The sequence below is a fragment of the Arvicola amphibius genome, chromosome 5 (genome assembly GCF_903992535.2).
Source record: "Arvicola amphibius chromosome 5, mArvAmp1.2, whole genome shotgun sequence".
Lineage (NCBI taxonomy): Eukaryota > Metazoa > Chordata > Mammalia > Rodentia > Cricetidae > Arvicola > Arvicola amphibius.
This window is the reverse complement of record NC_052051.1, coordinates 153,645,828-153,671,447: the sequence shown is the minus strand read 5'-3', so window position 1 is coordinate 153,671,447 and position 25,620 is coordinate 153,645,828.

Below are 25,620 nucleotides of genomic sequence, written 5' to 3'. Positions count from 1 at the left end.
AGTAGGTTTGTTTCTGATGGCTCAGGAATTCCATGATGGTTTTCCTCACTGTGTCTCTCGGTGTCTCCTCCTGTGGCTTTGGGAGAGGAGAGCTTTGTCTAGAGCAACTGCCAATGCTAATCCTCTCGTGGACAAGCCTTCACCTCTGAACAAAGAGCAGGTTCACACAGCTAAGTATGTCACCAAGCCATGAGGGCCTGGGGTGTGAGTATGTCCCTGTTCCTGATGCTGAAGAGCCCCTAAAGCCCCATGCAGACAACAGTTGGGAACACTTTGGGGACAAACTATAAAGGGAATGACCAAGCGTGGTGGTCTGAATGAAAAGTGACCCTCATATACTCAAAGGGGATGGCACTATTGCAGGTGTGGCCTTGTCAGAGGAAGTGCATTACTGAGGGGGTGGATTTTGAGGTTTCAGAAGCTCAAGCTAGGTCTAATGGATCATTCTCTCTTCCTGCTGCCTGCAGATCAAGATGCAGAACTCTCAACTCCTTCTCCAGCACCATGTCTGCCTGCATGTTATCATGCTTCCTGTCATTACAATAATGGACTAAACCTCTGAACTGCAAGCCATCCCCAATGAAATGTTTTCATTTATAAGAGTTGTCATGGTCATGGTGTCTCTTCACAGCAATAGAAACCCTAACTAAGACACCTGAGAAACAAAGAATAATGGCCAAATAGGCTCCATCTTATCAGCCCAACCTCCCTTTGAAGACTGTGGAATTCCAGAGTCCAAGATGCAGGCAAAAGGCAGCTCATGATCAATGGATCTCCTCACATGCTTATTCTGGGGTGGTAATCGCTAGACCATCTTTGGCTTATGGTCTCACTCCAGTTCTGACTCTTCGTGCGGCCTCCTCCTTCACCATCTGGTTTCTACTGTGTCTCTATTACTTTATGGTGTTGGTGGTGGTAGAACAGGGATTCTGGTGGTCCAAGGTGGCCTTGAACTCACTATGTAGCCAAAGCTATCCTTGACCCAGATCCTCTCTCATCTACCTCTCTCCCAAATGCTGGGAGTACAGCTATGTATTTCTGGTTTTTGTTGTATGTTTTTGCTTTTAATTTTTGATGCCATCCCTTGAAACGCAGTCTTCCCTTGAACTTGCTTTGTATCCAAGGATGATCCTGAATTTCTGATGCTACTGACTGAATATAAGGCACACGTCATCAGATTAGGTGTCCCTCGGGGACTGCAGGATGGTTTTGTCTCCAGAAGTGTAAATGCATCCACAGGTTCTAGGAGGCTTTGTGAGGCCTCCATCCAGCCCACAACAGGCTATAACACTTGCTTTGAGCACGGGAGTAGATGGCAGTGTAGCTCACCCAAAGGCAGTATTTGGCAACAGCAGATAGGGTGAAGGAATGACAGGTGGTAGAGACCAGGGGAGCCTTGAAGTAGAGCCACGTCCTATCTAAGTACAGAGGTAGAGCGTGTAGGTACAATTCTGAGGAAAGGTTGACAGTAAGAAGTAGGTGTGTACTTATGTGGAAAGAGCCCTTAGTGGAAAGTCTGGAGGTTGATGGGAACACAGCAGAGAAGTATGGGTCATCAAAATCCACCGTTGAACTCAACAGTGAAGGAACCAGAATCATTCATCAAGAAAAAAGATATGGGAAGGCCAAAGTCCTCCGTTATGATTGAAACAGAAAAAAAAAGTGTTCACATCAAAGAACAATTAGAACAATCAATTCTCAACTGCTCCCAAGAAACAAGGGAAGGCAAACACTGACTTTGGATAGATAAAGCCTTCAAACTAAAAGCAGAGGGAAACAGAGATGTTCACGTTGTAAGGTGCAGGAGAGGAGATCCGTGGGTAAAAGGAACTATCTTGCTGACTTCCTGGATTGAGGTTTGTTCTCACTGTTAAATGTGTCTGGACAGCTTTCCTCTTTTGCTTCAGGGCCACGTGAGGCCACCTAATACAAGGAGAGCAGCAGGAGGTGGACACGGACCACAGGTATGTTTCATGTGAAAAAACAAAGATTGGAAAATCAAAATGCAAATTCAAAGTTCAAGTGGAGAGCATTGAACTCAGAAGTGGCTCAGTTTTCACCCCCACCAGCCAAACTCCTGGGAGCAGCCACCCTCCCCCCGCCCCGTGGAATTCTCAGACTATTTACTCTTACAGCCTCTGATTCGAGACTTCTCTCTTCAATTATTCCATTACGCCCTCTGTAATACTCAGATCATGAAAGGGAAAAAAAACTACATAAAAATGCTTTCCCAAGGCATGAATTTCTATCAAGAGTATCTGTAGCCCATTAAACTACTCTTGCCATCCCAGAGTCCCGATCCAACATAATAAAGGCGTTTTTGTTAAAGTTCTCAAGACTCACTTTGAATGTCTTGCCTTTTGTTGATTGAAGCCATATTTCTGGTGTCATTTTAATAGTTTTTGTGTGAGTTTTCATTATCTGTTAAACTTGTAGTTTGATTATAGGTATAAATGAATAATTTTTCTGTCATTTACATTCGAAAAGGAATGCATTCATGAAGGAGCACACAATCTGAATTCGCCATAAATTCTCCTCTTAGACATTCATCTGGTCAGATCACAAAGGCTTGATGTCAGATTATTACTTCTGGCATTCACTCATCAGCGCCTCCCAAAAAGTCTACCTTAAGACGTGATTCTCAGATGCTCACACCAGAAATAATTACCGTGACATTCCCTGGCTAATGGAGGCTTTCCTTTGTTCCTTGGCAACACATTTAAGTCAGACGTGGTACCAATTGCAAGATCACAGAAGCGGGGCTTTCTCTGAGCTGGGGGCATAGTCTCAATCAACAGCGTGAGGATTCAACACTAATAAAACGATGAAACCGGCAGCAGATTGTCCACTTCAAATGGCCACTCTTCTAAGAGCCCCAACCTGACACGATGTCACAAGGTCCTCCGTGGCCTGGTCTGAAGCTGGACTCGGGAGTCTCATGACACAAACTGTCAGGTACCCGTTCTCACAGGGTTACAGGAATGCCCCCACGGTGAACAGCAAATCTGAGATTAGAAGAGAAACCTACCCTCTTCACATATTGTATCTCATCCACCTCCTGCTGCAATTTGAATGCATTGACTTGTGGTCATTGGATCTCGAAAATGCAGAATGTGTTATATAAAAGCAAAGGATTAAACTCTACCGTCATCCCTTTGCTTAAGTCGGTAGCAACTGTAGCAACACCATATAAAATAATAAGAACAGGTAATGGCAGCACTGCTTATATTTTTATCTTTAAATGTACACTGGAGGATGGAGACATGGCTCAGGGGACCCAAAGTGTGTTCCCAGCACTCATGGCAGGCATCTTGCAAATCTCAGTACTTCCTCTAAGTTCAACCCAGGAGATTTAACATCCTCTCCCAGGACTGTGAGCGCCTGTATGCATGTGGAATAGAAGACACACACTCATGCACATATACACACATGCACACATATACACACATTCATACACATGCACACACATGTGTACACACTCCTGCACACACACACACACGTTCATGCACACATACTCGTGCACATACACACTCATGCACACACACATACACATGCACAAATAATCTTTTGTTGGTTTTTTTTTTTCCAAGACAGAGTTTCACTTTGTAGTCCTGGCTGTCCTGAAACTTGTTCTGTAGACCAGGCAGGCCTTGAACTCAGAGATCCACCTGCCTTGCCTCTGCCTCTGCCTCCTGAGTGCTGGGATTAGAGGTGTGCACCACCACCATCCAGCTTACACTTTTTTAATAAAGTAAAAAAATTAATGTAACCATTTCTTGTCCTTTATGTAAAAGTCCAGGAGCCATAGAGAGTTTATAATCAAGGATTCTTTTCCTACAGAAAGCTGCCCTGGTACATGCATAACCCCCGTGCAGAACTCTGAAAACCCATAGTAGAGTACTTCCATCTGGAAGCCTGGGGAGAACTGAACCGTGCTCTGGAAGGGCTCTTGGGTAGGGTGAAAGGCTGCCCTTGAGACAAGAGAATTCTGAGGAACCCCCAAAAGAGAAACAAACCTGAGAAATGGGGTCCCTGGATGCCTCCACTGGCCAGATCTATGGATCTGAAAATAAGGGGCTATCCTGCCTGGCCCCTGGTGCGCCAAGTCCCTCGGCCACAGGAAGGGGTTTGCCTGCACACTGATGTCCCTGCATCAGAGCTGGGACGGGACATTAATTAGCACTTCATTTTCTGGTGCTCTCCTTTTCTGCAGATATTAGCTCCGGGGCCACGACAGCCATTTCCTGCACTTTCATCTCTCCTCCACATGTAATTGAACCTTTAGCCCATACCTGCAGACCCTGAATGGGGCTCCTAAGGGGCGGGGGGGATCTTAAAGGGACACTGCTCCCTGACAACTATAGAACAAAGTCCGTAACTTCATGCCTGAAGTGTTATTTGGAGCAGCAGACTCATCTCTGCACCTGTGTGTGTTTCCAGCGAGGGAGACTTAGGGGTCTCCGAGTGAAATCTGGTAGACGAGTGTAGTTGTGAGGGAGCCATAACAGTAACCCAAAGTAACAGATACCCTGAGCAAGAATTTGCAGGGTTCCAGGCACCTCTCTGGATAGCTACACAAGGCTCAGTGTGGCCAGGGGAGGCACAGTCACTTCCCAGTGACACTGAAGATCAGGGGGAGGGGTGCAGCCATATGACTCTCCTGGCTGCTGCAAGGCAGCACGCCCCTCTAAGAAGAGACTTACAGAGTGTGACACCTCACTGTGAATCCCCAAGTCCACAGAGTTACCTCATGACACGGCTCTCCCAAGGCTGCTCCACACAGGTAAATGACTTCAGGGGGGCCACGGAGCTTTCAAGTGCTGGGGCATACTCTAGAAAAGTAAGCACGCTGATTCACTTTGGAAGCACGTGCTCCAGCCACGATGTTCGCACAGGTGGGAGCCTGGATCCGCACATGCAGCCCCACAGATGTTCTCTGCAGGCCAATCAATGCATTAAACCAACTAGGAAACAGGGAAGGCTACTGCCCCTCCCAGCTCTGAAGAGATTCTGTCCAGATGTAAGGCGAGTGATGGAAAAAGAGCAGAAATGGAAATCCCGTTTTTATTTCTCATTCATTCCCACGCTAACACAAAATCCTGGAGGGATTTCAAGTGGATGATTGTCAGTAATCATTGTGTTTAAATGTGCGAGGTTGCAGGGACTGAGGCTTACGGTGGAAGAGCATCCTCTCACTCAATTCTATTAGCAATTATTATTTCCATACGAAAACCGCTGCAGTTAAGGTGCACTTTACCCCGCGTCTTCTTATTGCCTCTAAAGTAGTAAGAATATCTGGCAAAGCTGTTCCTACCTCTGACCTTAGGAAGTGAGCCTTGAGTAAAGCTATTCTGATTTGTGGCTTCATGGGTTTCCTCCTCTTATTGAAGCCTGTCTGGGAAAGCTGCAAATTTCTATATTAAACAAGAAATGTTAAACACCTTAAATACCAAAAGACGTGTTCAGAATTGCATTTCTTTCTCTGTGTGTTCCAATGTTCAATAGCAACTTAAGCATATACTTGATGGGAGCGTGGTTCTTTACACTCAAAGAAAGGCAGGGAGATGTCTAGACTGCCTCCATTTGACTGAGAATGCTGGGGTTCTAGATTGCCTCCATTTGACTGAGAATGCTGGGGGGTTCTAGACTGCCTCCATTTGACTGAGAATGCTGGGGGGTTCTAGACTGCCTCCATTTGACTGAGAATGCTGGGGTTCTAGACTGCCTCCATTTGACTGAGAATGCTGGGGGGTTCTAGACTGCCTCCATTTGACTGAGAATGCTGGGGTTCTAGACTGCCTCCATTTGACTGAGAATGCTGGGGTTCTAGACTGCCTCCATTTAGTGATTTCGACTGATAATGCTGGGGGGTCTGGGGTTCCCTGTCGCAATCTCAAAAGACTCAGGAAGAACTCTGGACCCCAGTCTGTGGGTCATGGTTACCTTCTAAGTCCAAAACTGGGAGGTGAGGGGCTTAAAATAATAGAAACCCACTGTCTAAAGGCTCCAAGGACCAGAAGTCCAAACATTAGGTGTCCACAGTACCAAGCATCCCCTGGGGACCCAGCCAGGATCGTCCAGCCTCCTCCAGGTCCTGCCACGCAAGGTCTTTCCTGGCATGCAGTTGCCTCACCCAGATCTCTGCCCTCATCTCCATGGGGGTTCTCTGTCTGACGACAGCCTCTCCTTTTCTTACAGAACACTGTCACTAAACCCAGAGGTGACCATAAGTTTGGGATAGTCACCAAGAGCTCCTTTACTATCAAACCTGCAAAAACAGAAACCTTTCCCATGAAACTCATATTCAGAAATTCAGGATGCAGGCGGATTGAGGAATGCCAACCACTCAGCTCAAGGGCTCCAGGGTGTGTCTTAGATATGGCTTCCTCTCCTTCCCATACCCTCCCAGTAGGAAAAAAGGAGACTATGATTTCTGAGTCTCCATTCAAAATCAGCACCGGACCCTGAATCCTGTGTCTCCCCGAGTCCTCAGTACAGGCCCCAGCTGACACCCGGTCACACCTGTTCTTAGAACAGGACACCAAACCTACACTAGCAAACTCAAGAAGCCACATTGCTGCTGAACCACAGGATGAGATTCCACCAGTCCAGTCCTTGCCTGCTATGTGGAGAGCCACCATAAGCACAGGTGACAGGCTCCACCTGGGAAGTCAGTCCCCAGGGCCAAGGATATGCCATCACTAACCACAGGAAGCAGGACAGCTTCCAGGTCCTCCAGAGATGTCTGTCCCCAGTTTGGAGTGCGCCAGACCCTCACAACAGCTCGGGAGGACACATGGTATCGCCTAAGAAACGGGACTTCCTGGTGGCATCTGAAACTTTGCGGCCCGATATGGCTAATGAATCTCCCACCCCAGGCTGAAGAGAATTGGCTGCAGCAGATGTTTTCACTCTGGGAACTCCCAGACCTTTCTGGCCACTCATTTATCCGTCAAGGGGATCAAACTCTACCCTTCTATTATGCGTTGTCACCGGACCATCGCACAACTTTATCAGACTTTTTATTCTGGAAACTGAATTAATTTTCTGCAAAGGTTTTTTTTGTGTGGCTCTTTAATCACATTTACGGGGGAACATGTGTACTGCAGGCTGTAGAGCCGATTACAGCTGCCAGGAAGGCCACTTTCAAAGGCGATCGCCCTCTCTCCCGAGGCTGCCTCTGAAGGTCCCGGGTTTTGTGGAGAGGAAAAAATTAATTACTATTTTAATAACGAAGCCAATCCTGCTGAAAATCCTCTTAGAGACGGAGCTGGGTGATGTAATGGCTGGCAGGGGGGATATTGAAAACACTGACCGCATAGCCCAGGCCTAGCCTTGCCATTCAGCTTCTGTAAGATGATACGGGCCGCTGGGTCACACATTAGGGAATTAAAAATATAATAATAACACCAGTTTTTCCTGAGAAGGGGAAAAGTTGTGGTCCTGAGAGAGCAGTTGGTAGGTTCCTGTCTGTCTCTGCCAATGCCTCTATAGAGGAGACAGGGAGTGGGCACTCTGACCCTCCAGTCTCTGGGTCTCGACTTTTCCAGCTGAGGACTGAGCATCCCAGAACATCAAAGTGTGGAGTCTTGCACTGAAGCTTCAGCCTTCAAGTCTACAGTGCCGGGCTCGTGGGGCACAGCCATTTATACAAAGAACTGCGAAGCTGGAACAGTCCTTGACTCTAGACTCTAACACATCAAGATGAGTTGTGTGGTGAATGTTCACGTTTGTGCTATCTCTCCTAGAATAAATTAGAGGAGTGACCTAGGTCTGTATTTGTTTCTAGCTAAGGCTCCCTTGTCTCCCCTTCGGCCGTGGAATGACAGGCCAAACTCCAACCCGTGGCCTGAGACAGCCTAGCCGACTCCAGAGAGCAGCCACTTTCTTGTGATCCACCCTCTGCTCTGCTGCCTTTCTGCTCCTCTCTCTTCCCACCTCTCCTCTCCTTTGTCTGCCCCATCGGATGAGCAAAGCAGACCTCTTTGCTGCTGCTGGAAGAACAGTCCCCTGCCTGAGGACAGTGTGAGAGGCGCCTGTGAGCCTGGCCTTCCTAGAGGGAAGCCCTCATATCACCTTGACCCAGCCCTGACTGGAGCCCCAGGCACAGCCTAGCTAAGGTCTGTCTCTTCATCTATTGTTACCAGTTCCTGGAACGATCCCAGACCTATGTGAAGTCCATTGTCTTCTCCCAAAACAGAGACTGTTAAGCAATTCCCTGACCCCTGAGGGACTTGTTCAATTTTTACAGTTCCTAGAGGTAGTGCCCAGGTCTGTGAGGACAGTCCCCCTGCAGGAATCTCCTCCAGGGAGAAGACCCCCCAAGTTTCCTTCAGTATGAGAAATGTTCCAGCCTTGTCCCTCTGCAAGGTTCTGAGTGTGTCTTGGGTTGGGGGAGGGTAGACCCAGATTTTATAGGCCAGTGGTTCCCACGTTTGTAATGTCAGACCATTCAAATGCCTGAACATCTTCTAAGCAGTTTCCTCACTGAGTAGTACCATCTCATGACCATGATTGACACAAAGATGCTCTAAGATGTTCACAAGCCTGCCAGGGAGGAGGACCTGCTCTGTCTTGAAGAGAGATGTGGTGGTACCCAAAGTCAGTCAGCTCTAGAGAGTTGGACGCTGGCTCAATTCACACGAGGATGGCAAGCTTGGCAAGACTGGACCTGTCCTGTATTGTCATGTGGTACCAAGTGGACAGAGGGTTGGGACACCGAGACTGGAAAGCCTAGAGAAAGAAGCAGATGCCTCCCTCCAACTTAGATACCTCAGAAATCACAGTGGTGGCCTCCGTGCCTTCCCCTCTACAATGGGGACATAGAGCTCTATGTCCAATCGGCTAACAGTGGGATGTGAGGATAATGAGTAAATATGTACACTTGCTCGGTCCCATCTGGGTAATATCCCTTCCCTGGCCCTGTGGCATCACCAGTGAGGGCAGCCAGGAATTCATCCTGCTCCCACCTCCAGTGAGACGGCCCATGAACCAAGATGCTATCACAGAGATGGAAAGGGCAGAGAACAGTATCTCATGATATGTGAACCTATAGGAGGTGCAAATTTAGTTCCTCCAACCAAGTTCTGCTGATGCATTCATTACTGCCCTCATTTCTGTGATGCCTGACATGAGCCCATTTACAAGGAAACAAAGGTTTCCTTGGACTCTCAGCTCAAGAGGACAGAGTCCATCATGAAGGGAAGGGCACAAGGGGTGGGGGGGACAGGCAGGGGTAGGAGCAAGAGGTGATCACATTGTGTACCCAATCAGGAAGCAGAAAGCAAACACGGAGTAGGTCGGGCTATCGAGCCTCAGTCTCACCCCCAGTAATTTACTTTCTCCAGGTAGACTTCACTATTCAAGGGTTCCACAGTCCACAAAACAACACCATCCATGATAAAGCACATGGGTGCATGGGAGAAATTTCACATTCAGGCCACAGCAGGTGGGTGTGGCTACCATGGCTTCTATACCTCCAGGGGTCTGGTACACAGGGGACACCTGACTAACAAAGTCCAAACTCTCACAGCTGGCTTTGTACAGACCAAAGTTACTAATTCACTCACCTGTATGCTTTAAATATATGAATATCTCAATTAGAATTCTTGTACATTTTATAAGCTTTATCCTCAAATCTATAGGCTAAAATTCCCCAAAATGAGCCATAATGTAAAGCTGGCTGGGTTCAGCCAGACAGAAAGCTGTGCAGCGACCCCCGCAGGAGGACGGGCACACTGCTCCTCCACACACCACACAGCAGCTATTTCTCCAACGCCGTTGAAAACTCTACTCCATCGAATGGGAAGAAAATGTATCAGACTCTCAAATGGGGAAGTTTTATTAGCTGTTTATAACCTGTATTTTTTTCTAAATTGCCAGAGTTAGCATAAAAGAGATGTGTCATATTGATGTGAAAGCTCCCAGTTAGGATTATGAATTCCGTGACAGCACAATTGCCTTGATATCAATATGTTTTTTCATGAATTGCAAAGAAAAGCAGGTGTATAAAAATAAAACCCACATAAAATATAAATTATCATTGTGCAAGTTAATTCCATCCCCTCAGGATACGATAGCTCACGCACTTTATATTTGCAACAACAACAACAAAAATGTTTGTGAGTTACTTTTTGAGGTTTATTTATTTATTTCTACTTATTTATCATTTCTTTGCCTGACTGGGAGGTCTCTAAGCAGAATATCTTTTCCATAGCTGTCCCTGGGAACAAGAAAAGTCCCTGTGCTAACTTCAGTGCCCCAAATAATACCACCCAGAACACACACGTGGTGTTCCAAGCCTCCTGCTCAGAGGGGGTTTGAAGAGAATTTTATTTCTAAGCAAACATTTTTCTTAGCTGAGCGGGTGTCGTAGCAAGGAGATAATATGTGGGAAGGCAAGGAGAAGACAGCCCTGAGGATTCCTAACACTAGAGAGATAGGGCAGCCCCCACAGCCCCATCGAACGAGGAAGGGCAACCCTCCAGCTACAGGCACTATCTATATCATTTAATGAGAAATGTCTTAGATATTGTTCATGTATATATATATATATTATATATACATATATATATATATATATATATATATATATATATATAGGTATGTTTCAACTTTGAGTGCTTTTTTATTTTGTCTCCATGGGAGGAGGAATGTACCCATGGGAGTGGGACTGTCTTACCCCACAGGACTCAAGACAAGTCCTATAGAACTGTCCACCAGCCTCCGTCCACACAAGCACTGGCTTGAAGATTTGCACCTCCCAGGCAGTTGCCTGTTTAGCTTTGCTAAGATGCTGCCCCAAGTTAGGGGTCCCATGGGCCCACAGGTGCCCCTGGAGCCAGCCCTCAAGTGACAGGAAGGGTGCAAATAAAGGATCTAGGACAGAAGTTTCTAGCGTCTAGCATCCCCAGAAGGGGAAGTCACAGGTTTTCAATTCACCTCTTGGACCCAGAACTACAAGCTGCAGGGCAGACAGCTCTATTTTGCCTTGTTCTCCCTACTGCTCAGCTGAAATGCCGCATTCTGAGCTTCCTCAGCATCCACAGAGAAGGGAGAGAGCTAAGCTTCCATGTTAGCAAGCAGTTGCCCTCACCGGAACAAAAGGCAGCCCTGCAAGACAAGCAACCCACAAGACATCAAGAAAGAAGTGCGGCTTGGTGTTTTCTTTCTGCTCCAGAGAGTTCCTCGAGCAGAGCTAAGCTGGGCAGGGAAAGGGCAGAATTGTTCCAGAGACAACCGCAGCCCCCAGCCCCTCTCTTGCTGAAGATCCCTAGAGTACAGTATCTGCCTTTGGTAGACTGTTCATCCATGACTGGATGGATGGCTTTCCAAAACAAGCCTATCAGGGGCAATCCATTCACCTCTTTGGGGGCCCCTTTGACAGTAGGTGGAACCAGGAGATGGTTCTTACTTATGGTGAATGGAGGCAGAAGTCATCCTTGGTACATCTGTGACTTGACTGCTGCTGTCCCTGCTTCCCACAGCCCTCTGCTCTTTGGTTGCTTAGTAAAAGGGATGTGGAGACTCCAAAGAGGCCCCCTGTTGAGATAGCACTGCCACAATCAAATGAACCAAGAACATCATACATCAGCAAGAATCAGCATGCATCAGAGGAACCACCAAACAACCCATCCAGTTATCAAGAAAGACATCAGCCAGTGGTCCAGAAACACTGATGCCGGGGGTGTTCCATGTAGCAGCTCTCACGGACTGTCCTAAATCATAGAAGATGAACGTCAGAAACCACACTCCCTGTCATTACAAACCATCTTTGGGTGTCTTAAAGAATAACAACAACAATTTCCCCATTCCATTTCTATTTTCAAAATAAGAAAGATTCTCCGCTGCCTCCTCTATAGGTCAGTGGTGCAGCTTACTCCCAAATCCCAAGAATCAGTAAGAACTTGAATTGCAAGAACTTACAACTTACTCTTCTGAGACAGGGTCTCACGTACCCCACCCTAAAACATGTTGGCCTTGACTTGCTGACCCTCCTGGCCCCCACTTCCTCAGGGCTGCAATTTCAGGCATGTTATCCTCACACCCAGTTTTCTTGTGTGCTGGGGATGGAGCCTACACTCAGCCAACTGAGTTACGTCCCTAACCCAACAACTGTTAGTTACTATAGTCAACCAAGCTTCCCTTGAACCTTACTGCCCAAGCAGTTGGTGCAGGAAGAAAACAATGCATAGGAAGTCTTTATCAATCATCACACCACATCCTTCCTGCCCTTTCAGGATCACTGGCCATACCTGCCTTGCAGTGTGTCAAGACTGTGGTGTGGTCTCAGAGCTCCCTGAGCTACAGAAGTATAGCATACATACCCATCACATCTTCCCCCCACCCCGAGCCTTAGCACTTGCTAAATATTTAATTGGCTCATGCAATATCAACTGGGCTAGGATACGCTGTTCATTAGTCTTTTTAGTGGAGGTCATTTCTTAATTATATCGATCACTCATATCATATGAACCATAATTGGTGCCTTTCTCCCGGCCATGTATTTTTAATGAAGTGCTTGGGCCTTCTTTGTAGTGGCAAGGTGTGTTGGCAGGTGACGTGTGTCACTCAACCTAGAATCCTGGATGCCTTCTTCCTTTGAAAACTGCAGATAAAATATTTGAATTTTTTTTCAGGCTGTTTTTTTTTTGTACAGTTTTTTCGGGCTGTTTTTGTTTTACAATAGGTCCCACTATGTAGCCCAGTCAGACATCCAGCTTGTGATCCCCCTGCCTCCAACCGGAACACACAAGGATCACAAGGATGCACCAGACAGCACGTTCTTCTCGGGATATTATCTATCTTGGCGTCAGAGTCCTGTGCTGTCTGGTGACATCTATGATAAGGTTGTATAGCTCCAGGGTGATGGCACTGAGTGTTTACATGGTACAACCGCCAGGACCTTACCATTGCCTGTGAAGCCCTGCTGGCAGGGCAATAGCCATACTTGAAACTCCATCCCAGGCAGGAGGCAACAAGGAGGCAATTTCAGTCCCTGCCTCTCAAAGACAGGCTTTACGTTTCTTGCCATACTCACCCTCCTCAAGAGGAACAGTGACTAGTAGGTGCCTTTCATCTCTTCTTGGATCTTCTCTGAGGTGCCCACTGACGAGACCACTATGGCCTCTCCTGGCTAATCTTACCATCTCGCAAGGGCACTTTCTACCCCTCCTGTCAGTACAAGAGTACGTCCTGGACCAGGTTGTCCAGCCAAGACTGACTGTCCATCCGAATGGATGCTCCCAGTTCTATGGAATCCCTAGAGATGGGGCACAACTGGCCTCCCTTGTAATCCATCCCAGGCCCACAATAAAGCCATTGGCTCGGCACACACCATCCTCCTCTGAAGAACATCCCACCAAGGTAGATTTCTATAGTAATTTCGTTTCTACTGCTGAGATAAAACACTGACCACAACCAACTTGGGGAGAAAGGGGGTTTTTGTTTTGTTTTGTTTTGTTTTGTTTTGTTCACCTTGTAGAACACAAACAAACTCAGGGCAGAAACTCGAGGCAGGAACCTGGAAGCAAGAACTGAAACAGAAGCCATGGAGGAAGCTGTTTACTGGTTTGCTCCCCATTACTTACTCGGCCTGCTTTCTTATACCCTCTAGGACCAAATGCCCAGAGATGGCCCTACCTACAGTGATCTGGGCCCTTTCACAATAATCATTAATCAAGAAAATGCCTCCACAGAGATATGGGCAATCCTACAGAGACATTTCTCAATGGAGGGTGAGATATGGGCAATCTTACAGACAGAGGCATTTCTCAGTGGAGGGTCCTCCCAGCAGATAGCTCTAGCTTGAGTCAGGAGGACTCAGGTGAGGCCACGAGCACCTAGACAGAAAGTGGCAGGAGCCCTAGTGACTGCTCCCAGGAAGACAAGCAGGCAAAGTAATCCTTCACACAAGGCTGCCCTAGCCCCCACTTAGGAACGCCCTCCCAGGGGTAGGGGGCAAGGAACCGGGGATGCTGGATCAGAAAGCACCACAAACAAGGGCTTCTTGTTCCCTCAGTAACTGCAAACTTTTGCTGCTGAGGGGCACTGCACACAGCTAGCTGTAGGGGTGGGGTGAGGTGACCTCTCCCACAGCCCTGGATCTTGTATCTGCCTAACCTGAGTACTTTGCTCCTCTTCCTCCTCAGTAGAAAGCAGAAAGGATAAAGCGGGTAGTGAAACCGTAGCTGCAAGCGTCTCCCCAGCGACAAGCCTCCTCAGGAAGAAGTGCATCACCTCAGTTCTCTATCCCGTGTCATAATCAATGCTTCTGAGGCCGGAAGAACACGGAGCACACTAAAGTGGAAACAATGCACACATTTTCTGGAACAATTAAACATTAGGAGAGGAGAAGTAGATTTTTATTTTTAATATAATTGTATTAGCTTCTTCTCTTCACTGCACATAAGAGTGTGTGTCATAAGGACATTTTAATTCAAGTGTGTTGTGTACTTTGACCACATGCATCCCCAGTCCTCCTTCTCCCCCACGTTAGTGTGCTCAGTCATGATTCTATCTTTATATCTCATATACACATACAATTTATGTGTTTAAATAAAATCCAGAATGCATAAATGATAGGAAAAATGTGACATTCATGTAACTTTCTTTGTTAATATAAAAATTTTATTCCTGAAGTAAGTATAACAAACACTTAGAAGGGCAACATTTCTGTTAATTGATTGAACTCCTTTGAAAAAATAAGAGGAGGGCTTAGCCATAAGATTTTTAAAAATTATTTGATCAAAACAAATCAACAGGCTCATTTTGCTCCCTTGTCACAGATCACAGTCCTGTGGGTATTTTTTTTGTATCCACACACCCCCTCTCCTATAAAGGCTTTGGGGAACTTCATTCTCTGCTGTGGTGTATCACAAGCCCTTCAAACTACCTTTAAATGATATGTCACAGGACTAGAAAGGCAGCTCAACAGTTAAGAGTACTTGCTCTCCCCTCTAGAGGACTTGGATTTGACTCTTAGTACCTAGGTGGCATTTCATAACCATCTCCAAGTCCAGAGAATCCAATGGCCTCTTCTGACTTCCATAAGCACCAAACATACATATGGTGAACATATATACATGCAGGCAGAAATACTTACACACAAAATAAAATTAATATTTCTTTACATTAAGAAATAAATAAAATCCAAATGATAACTCACTTCCAGATTTCAAAAGAAGCAGGAGCCAAATGTGTAGTTTCCAGAGCCTATGGACTGGCTTCTCCTTCTCAGGGAAAGCTGAAGGGAGAGGGTCTTGCTGAATTTACAGGCATCCCAGGGTACCCTGCAAGCACAAGGATTCTTTCTCTTCAGTTTTCTATGGTTTTTATGTAACTTGACAGGGCTTCTTTCCATTCTTGCTTTGCCTCTGTCTTTAGTATTATCCAAGAGATCATGTCCTGGTAACTGTAACAGCCTTGTTCTTTTGGTTGAGCTGTGGATTGTCCCTTGTGAAGGGCCCTAAATAATAAATTTGGTCCCATGGTGCGGCACTAGGGAGCTCTTACCAGGTCCCTGGGGAGAGGCATCCATCCATTCCTTGAGTAATCTTTATTTTACATTGCTTCCGTTGTGGGTGTGACTATAAGAAGCATCTCCGAAAGCATGGTGCTGAGTGCATGAGTGTGTGTGATTTCAGGTAAGTCTTCCAAGAGTCTCCCAACAGGCTGAGGCATTTGTACTCCTTTCTAACAACCAGCCGCTCATCAGTGTGTCAGCAAGCTTCCCCGTCTCTCTCTGTCTTAGCAATAAGGATAATAGCAAACTAAAGCTCTTTTGTCAAAAATGAAGCCGAACTCCTAGCTGGTATGAGCATGGTGGAACACACTTGTAATTTGGGTACTTAGGAGATAAGAGTCTGGAGATTAGGAGTTCAAAGTCAAACTTTATAGCATAGTGACTTCAAGCTAGCCTAGGCTATGTGAGACTGTCTCCATTAAAACAAAACAAACAAAGTGGTTAATTAATTTAAAAAAAGAATGATGTTGGATACTATTTGTGTATCTGTCACCTGTGTTTCTGTGACATATTCACATTTTGTTCCTATTAATTCATTAATTCTTTTCTCCTATTAATTACTTGCCCTCTGAGTCAGAGATGTGTCGGAGTTCTTTACATATTAAGGGATCAACTTTTGGCTATGACATGAGTCATAAATAATTTTTATTGGGTCAGTATGTGATTTTTGATCAAATTATGGCTGAATTTATTATTTAATTTTTAAAAGTTTATATCACATTTTAAGATCTTTCCAACATAAGAATATATTTAACTATTTCTTAAAACATTCTCATGGCTTCTTCTAGTAATTCCATAATTCCATTTTATACTTAAATTTTTATCTATCTGGAATTTGTTTTCATTTAAGATGTAAATTATGAATATATATTGTTTTGAATACTATAAGTAATTTTCTTTAAAATAGGTATAATCCACCCCAGTCTTTTGTGAATTATGTTTAACCTCTGTGACCAAGAGGCAACGATACTATCATTGGTTCCCACATAGAGAGCTGTGGCTAAGAGGAGTGAGAACCCTAAAGCCAGGGAGCTGCAGTGTGAACCACTGGGTCTTTGCCACATCAGTAGGCTGATGGTTAGTTACTGCCTTCCTACATCATTGGCTTCCCTTGTAGACTAGGTTTGTGGATGCCGGCAGCACTAAAACACATAGAATGGAGGTAGATGGCAGGGAGGAAGGGAAAATGGGGGAAAATGTGTGGGTATAGGTAGATTGGATACATAGGTGATTTTATATATATATATATATATATATATATATATATATAATCATATATAATATGTATATGAGTGTGTGTGTATAAGTTAATAACATCTGATAAATGGATGGAAATACATAATTGATTGAGATGATAGAAAGATAGATATATAGCAGATAAAACTGGTAGATAACTAGAGAGATAATAAAAAGATAATAGGTAGACAAAGATAAATAATAAATAAATTAATTAATATATCATAATACATGATGGAAAAAGACACATAAATTTATAAATACATAAATTATTGATACATAGATGATAGATTGTAGACAGATGGCTCATCAGAAGAACAAGGAAAGAGATAGATAGATAGATAGATAGATAGATAGATAGATAGATAGATAGATAGATACTACTACCACCATTAAAATACTATTATAAAATTATGCAGTAATTTCTATGTAGGATAAGTATATTAAGTTATCCTGGCTGGGGAAGTCAGATTCTGAAGAAATATCATGTTGGATCCCAAGCATTTGCCAAGCTGAACAGTTAACAAACTTGCAGGTGATTTTTTTGTCTAAATGCTAACATTCCGATGACTGTGTCTCTATTTACTTGAGGGAACACTGAGCTCAAGCCCCAGTTTCCTAGAAAGCCCTTGCATCTTGCAATACTCTACAGGAGCTCGGACCCTGGAGGAGGTCTCTGCAGGTATGGGGTAAGCTTGGTCCTCACTGGAGCATCAGCTGGGAAGCCTGACAAGAGTTCCCGGTGTGTGTCCCTGTGGTTCAGGGTAGATACCCTTCCTCTGTCTCCCCAGCGACGATGGACACCCAGCAAGACTAGCCCAAGGCTTCCTAACCACAGGTTTTCTGAAATCCCAGCTACTGGGACTAACAGCAAAGAACACCAAATGGTTGTAATCAGGCACTTGAGGGAGATTTGCAATGGAAACATCAATCTTTAGTGTAGTTCAGCCCTATAAAAAAAAAATATGGCTTTTATTCGTTTTGGAATCTGTTGAATACTCTTCCGGAGGGTCTGTGAGCTGCTGAGTTCTCTATCCTGCTACTCCGTAAGTCAGCAGGTGACCATTCCTTCCTTTCTTTGGCCTTCTTCCCTTAAATTTGTGTCAAATGTCGCCTCAGTTAAATAAGGCCCTCAGCTCTTGGTGTTGCCTCTTTCGGCGGGCTTCCACGCAACATATTTACACGCACAGTGGTGAGCTGGAAGGCAGTGTTGGCCAACACCTCATGAGATTTTTGTTTTTGACGAAAATTAGATTTTTGTGTTGTTGCCCCTTTTGCTTCTGTCTCCAGGGTGCTGATTTTAATTAGAGAATGTTCATTTTGGGGGAACAAGCCTTCCAAACTCGGAGGAGCCTGAATGGATGAGATGGAAACATAGGGACAGAGGTTCCACCAGCAAAATAGAGAACTGCAAAAGGGGAGAGAGAGGGAAAGTAGGAACAATCAGGAAAGGTCACGGGGTACAGTGCATGTGAAGACATGCCCAGAAAGAACAGCAGACATTTTTCCTGTGACCACGACTGTAAAATGAGGAGACATTTGGAAACGAGGCTGCATTCCTCCCAGCTTCATTCGTCAGGCATCTGAGACCTGCAGGTCCACAAAGCTCACGTTTTCTTCTACAGATGGTGATGGCCGCCATCTCAGGGCTGTACTCTGAGTCACCCGCTCACTGGTGCAGGTATCTGAATTATCAACCCGTGTTAAATATCCCGGAGCTGTTGCAGCCCCAAAGGTAAAGCAATCCCCTCGCAGCATCTCTGCCTCCCCAGCCTCCAGGATGCTGAGACACACATCAATGCTGGCCCACGTGTTTCCACCAGCGAGGCAGAAGCAGATAGCAGGCTGCTTTCAGCACAGGAAGGAACCATGGTAGTTCCCAACTGCAAAGAAGTCTCCCCAAGTGCAGGCCCCTCCAGGAGTCAGGAATCCCAGCATTCTGCTGGGAATGAGACTACCCAGTCACCTGACCTCCTGACTCCTTATTTAGAGAGAATCCATGACACTGTATTTAATGGATTCAGCTATTGCTCGCTGGGCAGCAGGCTCAGAAGATGAGCTCAAGGACCATCCTGAGCCTCCATTCACACCCCTCCAGAACAAATATGGTGCCTATGATGTCCAATATCTGATAAGCGCACTTTGGAAGATGGAACAGAGCTACTGTGTGCGTGTGTGTGTGCATGTGTATGCACGTGCGCGTGCACACACACACTCACACACATGGGGGGAGATTGATTAAAAGGTAACTCAGCAATGACTGTCATGAAGAAGGGCAGTAAGGATGATATTGGAGAGGTTCCCACTCCTGGTGTTATGTTGGATTTATTCTAGAACGATTTCAACTCTTTGTTTATGAGCAAAGGAGAAAACACTCAATTGTCGAAAAATCTTACCAACAATTTGCCAAAGTCACTAAAAAGTTAAGGTCTTATGACCACACCCACACACCCACACACCCACACAGAGGCACGCTGGAGTGACCGCGTGCACCAAGCTCTGCAAGTCACAGGGGCTTTTTTTTCCACAGTCAGGCTTACCAGTGAGGCTGGTTAGCTGGCTACACAGGCTGGGGTCTTAGGGGCTGGTATAAGGCTTTCTTTCAACTCCTGTTGAGGGAATGTGTACTCCCACCAATAGCATCTGATGTGGATGGATGAGAACGAGAGACCGAGGTCATGGCCAAACGCTCTGGTGTTATCAAGCCATGACAGAGACACGCTAAAAGTCTCCGCAAGATCCTGTTCTTGTCCCCTGAGCAGTTCCCACAGAGTGATGCATGGGCACCGCGGACGCGCTCCAGCACAGAGCCACAGCCACCTGGAAGAAAGGCTTGGCCACACTGCAGTGGCTTAAAACGGCCTGAGCAACTTCAGGCAAGTTCTGGCTGCCGCTTGGGAAGTTTCTTCCTGCAGCCCGGTAAACAGCACACTGTCTCTTTAACTGATTTTTATTTTATTTCTTTTCTTTTCTTCTTCTTCTTCTTTTTTTTTTTTAGTTTAAAGATTACATTTAATATCTATTTCCCAGCAGTGTACAAACTGACATCATCTACTCATAAAAGCGGAATGCTTTGGTTTTTTAAGCTTCAAGCTGAATAACAAATTGCCACAGATGACAGCATAAAAGAATAACAGAATGGAATCAAAAGGAGATTCATTGTCAACAGAAGCCCCCTGCTGAGGAATTTCAATTTCATATATCTAATTATCCCTGTCAGTCGGAAGAACTGACAAAAAGCATTCTTTGTTCTCTCGTTCTGCCTCCCGCTTCTCACTCTCAATTAATTCCGGCATACAAATATGACTAATTGTCTTTTCAGTGTTCGAGAGCTCTGTATATAAATGTTCACGGACTGAAAATGATTTGGAGTGTATTCAGGCACCGATTTATGATATCTGAGCACAATAGCCATGCATAATTCAGGTGACCATGTTAGCACCCTCACATGCCCGCATTACAGGGATTAGGCAGGGCCCTCTTTTCACGTCTTTTTTCATATCTGCTTGGTGACAATAACTCACTTTGCACCTATTAAAACAGGAAGCGTTACATGTCTGCTGTGGCTCATTGAAATTGCCACACGCGAGATCACCAGCATTTAAATAGCACATGGGCAGTGAAGGGACAGAGAGGTGCAGAGAGACAGTGGGGACTCGGCCACGGAGCTCCCCGGGAGGTTACAGTTACAGCTTTTGATTTCTGTTTGTTGGTGCTGTTGACTGTTGGGAGAACTCGCATTGGTCTTTCTGCCCATTTGCCTGTTTGTTCTGCGTTTTGCTTTTTCTTTTCCGTTTTTGTGATCACTGCTGCTGTTTGGGGATGGGGGTAGCTGTTTGCCCCTCAGGCTTAATCAATGCCGTCCAAATGCATTTCGATTAATGCAGCTAATGATTTCATTGTCTTCTTTTAATAAAAAAATAAGTAAAGCTTTGTCTCAATTATTTCAACTTTAGCAACTTATCTTTATACTATTTGCAGCAATAACAAAATCTAAATGGGACTCAACACAGCATAAAGAGGAAATAACATTTAAGAGGACATTTACTCTATATTTTAACGAAATCATGTCTGTAATTATAATTCAAAGTCAACTCTAATTCAGAAAATGGAAGTTAGAGTTCTGCCCAAATTATGGCATTAAATTGTCAGTTAAAATAAATCTATAACACTGGCACATGTATTTAACTGTTAGCAGATATGTTTAATTGATTGCTTGATCTAAACATATATTTTATTACCATCTGTGCTTTTGTGTTGCAAAAAGTCTTAAAAATAAAGCCCGCTTTGGTCATAGCTCAGTAGCCTCTTTAAAGTTAAGAGAATGAAAGCTATTCACTAACAAGTACATTTTTTGGAGTCTAATCATATTGTCAAGGTTACTAATAAAAGACCAATATGACATTCTAAGGGGCTTAGTATAAATTACAAAAAAAAAAGTGCTTTGGAGCAGGGAAAGAGATTTTTTTTGTAAATTGCTTCTCCTGAATCCTTTTAGTGTGGGAACTTTGGAAACCCTCTTTCTGATTTTTTTTTGTTAATAGAAAAATCAGCATTTCAACATCCATGGTTTGAAAATAGACAAACTTTGCCCACTGCAGCTCATCTCTTTGGAAGAGCTGGTGCTTAAGGCCAGGAAAACATACTTCTGTGTGCCCCACACCACACACAGACAGAACAGGATAGCGAGTCCCTCTGCATCCCACATCCAGACATTTTCTCAGCATTCCTGAGCCTCAAAAGTTACCCTTGGATCCTGGTCCCTCCACCTTCCTTGCTGCGTGTTTCTATTGCCTTATTCACAGAGTTCCATGCTCAGGAAACGAGGCTTTAACTATAAACAGATGTTTGATAGATAGAGGATAGACAGACAGACAGACAGATAGATCAATAGATAGCTGAGGCAGGAGAATCATCAGTTTGAAGTCAGGCTGGGTTACATAGATCAATCAATAAAATAACAAATGAACTCTCTCTCTCTCTCTCTCTCTCTCTCTCTCTCTCTCTCTCTCTCTCTCTCCCTCCCTCCCTTTCTACCCCGTCTTTCTCTGTTGCTCTCTCTCTCCCTGAATGTGTGTGTGCACGCACGCGTGCATGCACGTACCTGTCTGTGTATCTGTGTTGCTTTTTTAAAGATAGGCTTTGAGTGAGAACTGTGTGTACATATGATGCATCATACAGTTTGGTTTTAAGTTGTTTGCTTTTTAGACCCTAAAGTTTTATTGACCAGCTTATGCTAGAACCATGTGGTTAGGGCAGAGTATATCCAACAACAATCTATCCCCCTTGCTTCTGAGTTTCACCAAGAAAATGCATGTGTGCAAGTGTGTATCTATGCCTAAGTATGTGTGTGATTGTTTATGTAACTACAAAATTTAAAAGAAAATGTGGGCTATGCTCCTGAATTGACACCCAAATCTAAAGACAATCTGTACAAAGAACCTGTGAACCCCAGTAGATCTTAAACACAATGAATCCCAGGAATGAGAAAGTAACAGATGAAGGCAGCAGCCTGGCCATCTGTCAATGATCATGAGTTTGGGGTGACATTTGACAAGACGCTCACCAAGAGGGTGTCAAGGGAAAATGGAATGTTCCCTAACCCTTGCAAAATGACAAATATCTCCATGAACCCACCATCAAACCAAGACCTTTCCTGTGACTGCAGATGTCTGTGAACTGCCGGAAAACACGGAGAATTCCCATTATAGACTACAAAGCAACAAAACGATAAAGCAAATTAAAGCCCTATCAAGACAGAATAAACTTGTTTGTTCTTTGGGACATTTAAAGTTGCAGACAGGGTGACAAGGATGTGAGAGAGAGAGAGAGAGAGAGAGAGAGAGAGAGAGAGAGAGAGAGAGAGAGAGAGAGAGAGAGAGATTGAGAGAGAGATTGAGAGAGAACTAGTCTCCCAAGAGTGCATCAAGAATCAGGAACATTAACACACAGAGCCCACAGTCTGGAAAAGTCCTGTCAATGGCTGATCTAGGTTCTTAATCTTGCCCAAAGTGTGTCGCCATTATCAGCCTTCCTCATGACTGGACCATGCTCACCAAGAAGCCTTCATGCAGTTTTATGACAAGCCAGTCTCATGAACTAAAGCCCATAGGGAATGGGTTCAGGGCCTTTGATGACCCAGTGAGACAAGAACTGAAGTTCTAACAACAACCCCCCAAAAAAAAAACTGAGAGAAAGGCCAGACCAGGAGTAGCCCTGAGCAGAGGGCTGGGATGGGATTTCAGACGCTAAATATCCCAGGCAGAGCATAGAAAGCTGAGAGACAATCATCCTTGAGGGAGTTGGCACCTCAAGAAGGGAAATGAAGATTTAGAAGCCCAAGGGATCAGTACAGAAGGGGGCAAGATGTTCTGTGGACAGAACACCCAAGGTGTGTCCTTGATACAGCTCCTGGTTGGATCCACCATGTATGTAACTCAGTTGTAGAGACCACTGGTGCTCCTGGGAGCAGAAATTCTCAGTCTCATAAAATTTTATAATCTGTTATTCACAATTTTCTTAACAGTGAAACTTTTTTGTGTGAGTATATAATTAGTGCTCCTGAATATTAATTTTGCCCAGTCCCAGCACATTAAATGGGACATATGCTCGGCATTTTCCTGCTGGAGAACAGTTCATGGAGCAGAGTCTTGATGGGTGTGTTTTGGGAGTGAGCTCAGCTTCCAGGGCAAGCACTACAGAACCAACAGATGCTCTGGTTGTTTGGTAAAATGTTATCCTAAAACTGTTTTTCATCATATTCAAAATGTGATGAAACTGATCACAGGACTTTAAGTCGAATGATTGTACCAGGCTCTAGACTGTAATTACCAGAAGTTCCATTTTCTCTTTAGGTCAAGGTTAGGACTTGATAAAAATGAGAACTTCTGAGCAGTGAATTGTTTGAGGAAAACCTCAAGGGCGAACAGAATCATGGGGAGTTCTTGCTAGAAGGAAAGGGAGAGTAAGCTCCTTGGTTTCCTCCACTGACTTCACATCCTGCAAAAGACCTGCCATGGGCTTCTGGTCAGTGGCCAGACTCAATTCCAGAGTCCTCACTTTTGTATAGTGAAAGTCCCACAGTGACCTTCCTTCTGTGAAGCAGATCCAGAATTTAGATCAAACGGCGCTGTTTTTCAAGACAGTGACTCTCGCCATAGGTTTACATTGCAAATCTGTTTCATCATTTTCTCTGCCAAGATTTTAAAAATTTAACATTGTAATAGAACAGTTGATCGCTACACTACTTGTCCTAGGGTCATTGACAGCAACCGGCCAAATGCCCAAATCCTGGCAGGCACACACCTAGGCAACAGGCAGAATCCAGGCAGGGGCAGGAAACATGTAGAATCCAGACATGGCTTCCTGTATGACAACTTTAAAGGCTCCTGAATGCCCCACTAAGAAGACATCCCTGCCCTGGGAGAAGGCAGCCTGTGTTACAGGAATATAGTAAACAGCTTGGAAGGGTGAGAATCACAAGACCTCACAATAGGAGTGCAGGAAGTTACTACAGGGAAGACTTCCTAACCAGGATTGGAAGAAATGGAAAAGTAGCTAAAGAGCAACTTTTAGAAGCTTCCAAATATTTTAAATAATAATAATAATAATAATAATAATTGCTTTCGTTGCTATTGCTTAAAGGGTTTTTCCTGATGTTTTGTTTTCATTGTGTATGTGTGTGTGTGTGTATGTATGCTCATTTGTGTGCCTGTGCATGTGTGTTATCTGTGACCATGGAGGGCAGAGGTCTTAAATGACTTCTTTAATCGCTGTCTACCTTATTTTTCAGACAAGGTCTTTCACTGAACATGAGGCTCACTGATTTTGGATAGCTGGGTAGCTGAAAACCAACAGATATCTGCCTGTCTCTGCCTCCCGAGCAGTGAAGTAACTAGCATATATTACTAAGCCTGACATTTCCTTCCCTTCTTCCCTCCTTCCCTCCATCCCTCTTTCCCTCCCTCCCTCCCTCCTTCCCTCCCTTCCTTCCTCCTTTCATTTTTCTTGTGGGTTCTGGGAATCAAATTCAGATCTTTGTGCAAGTATTTTACTGACTAAGCCATCTTTCAAGCCAGATTTCAAGTTTATAAAGCAAAACAATCATGGCTTCACAGGCAGTTGCTAAGAAGAGTGCAGAGTGATTTAAAATGCCCTTCTGCAGCTTCTCCCAGCTACACCTCAAACCGCTGCTGATCACTCATCCCAAGGGAGGTGACGGTGGACATGGCCACTGACCTTAGTGTACTGTCATCTTTAATTTATGTCTCATGTCTGTGTCCAGCTGTGCCACTGGTGTGCACTCATGTGGCCACAGGTAAAGGATCTCTGAACCCTCTCCACCTACAGTTATATCATCCTCCAGACCATGGACATCTCTGTCTTGCCCTCCATCTCCACAGTCAGAAGGGAGGCGGAAAAGCAGAAACCCTACTGTGATTTTCTGGGCCCCATAGAGGCACTCTACAGAAGCCTTGCCTATGGCAATGTGTTGTCAGACTCCACAGTCATGGTGACATACCACAGGACCCTACTCCCTGGACTTTTGTACCAATGCTTGCTCCGTAAGAATCCAGGCTCATGATAAATAAAGTGATCTTGTATGGTTGTTAGTAGGATTTAAAAAAAAAAAAAAACCAAACCCACATGACCACATGATGAGCTACCTTGGACATTCTGTGGAACAAGCCAGAACTCGAGCACACAGACAAAGTGACAGCCATCAGTCACTCATCAAAGAGCCTGGCAGAGCTGGGACTTATGGTCATCCACTAACACATGTTTATATATTGTAAGGCTTTAAAAAAAAAAACAAAGAATCCCTGCCACTAATCAGTAGATTCCAAAGGGATTGAAAGCAG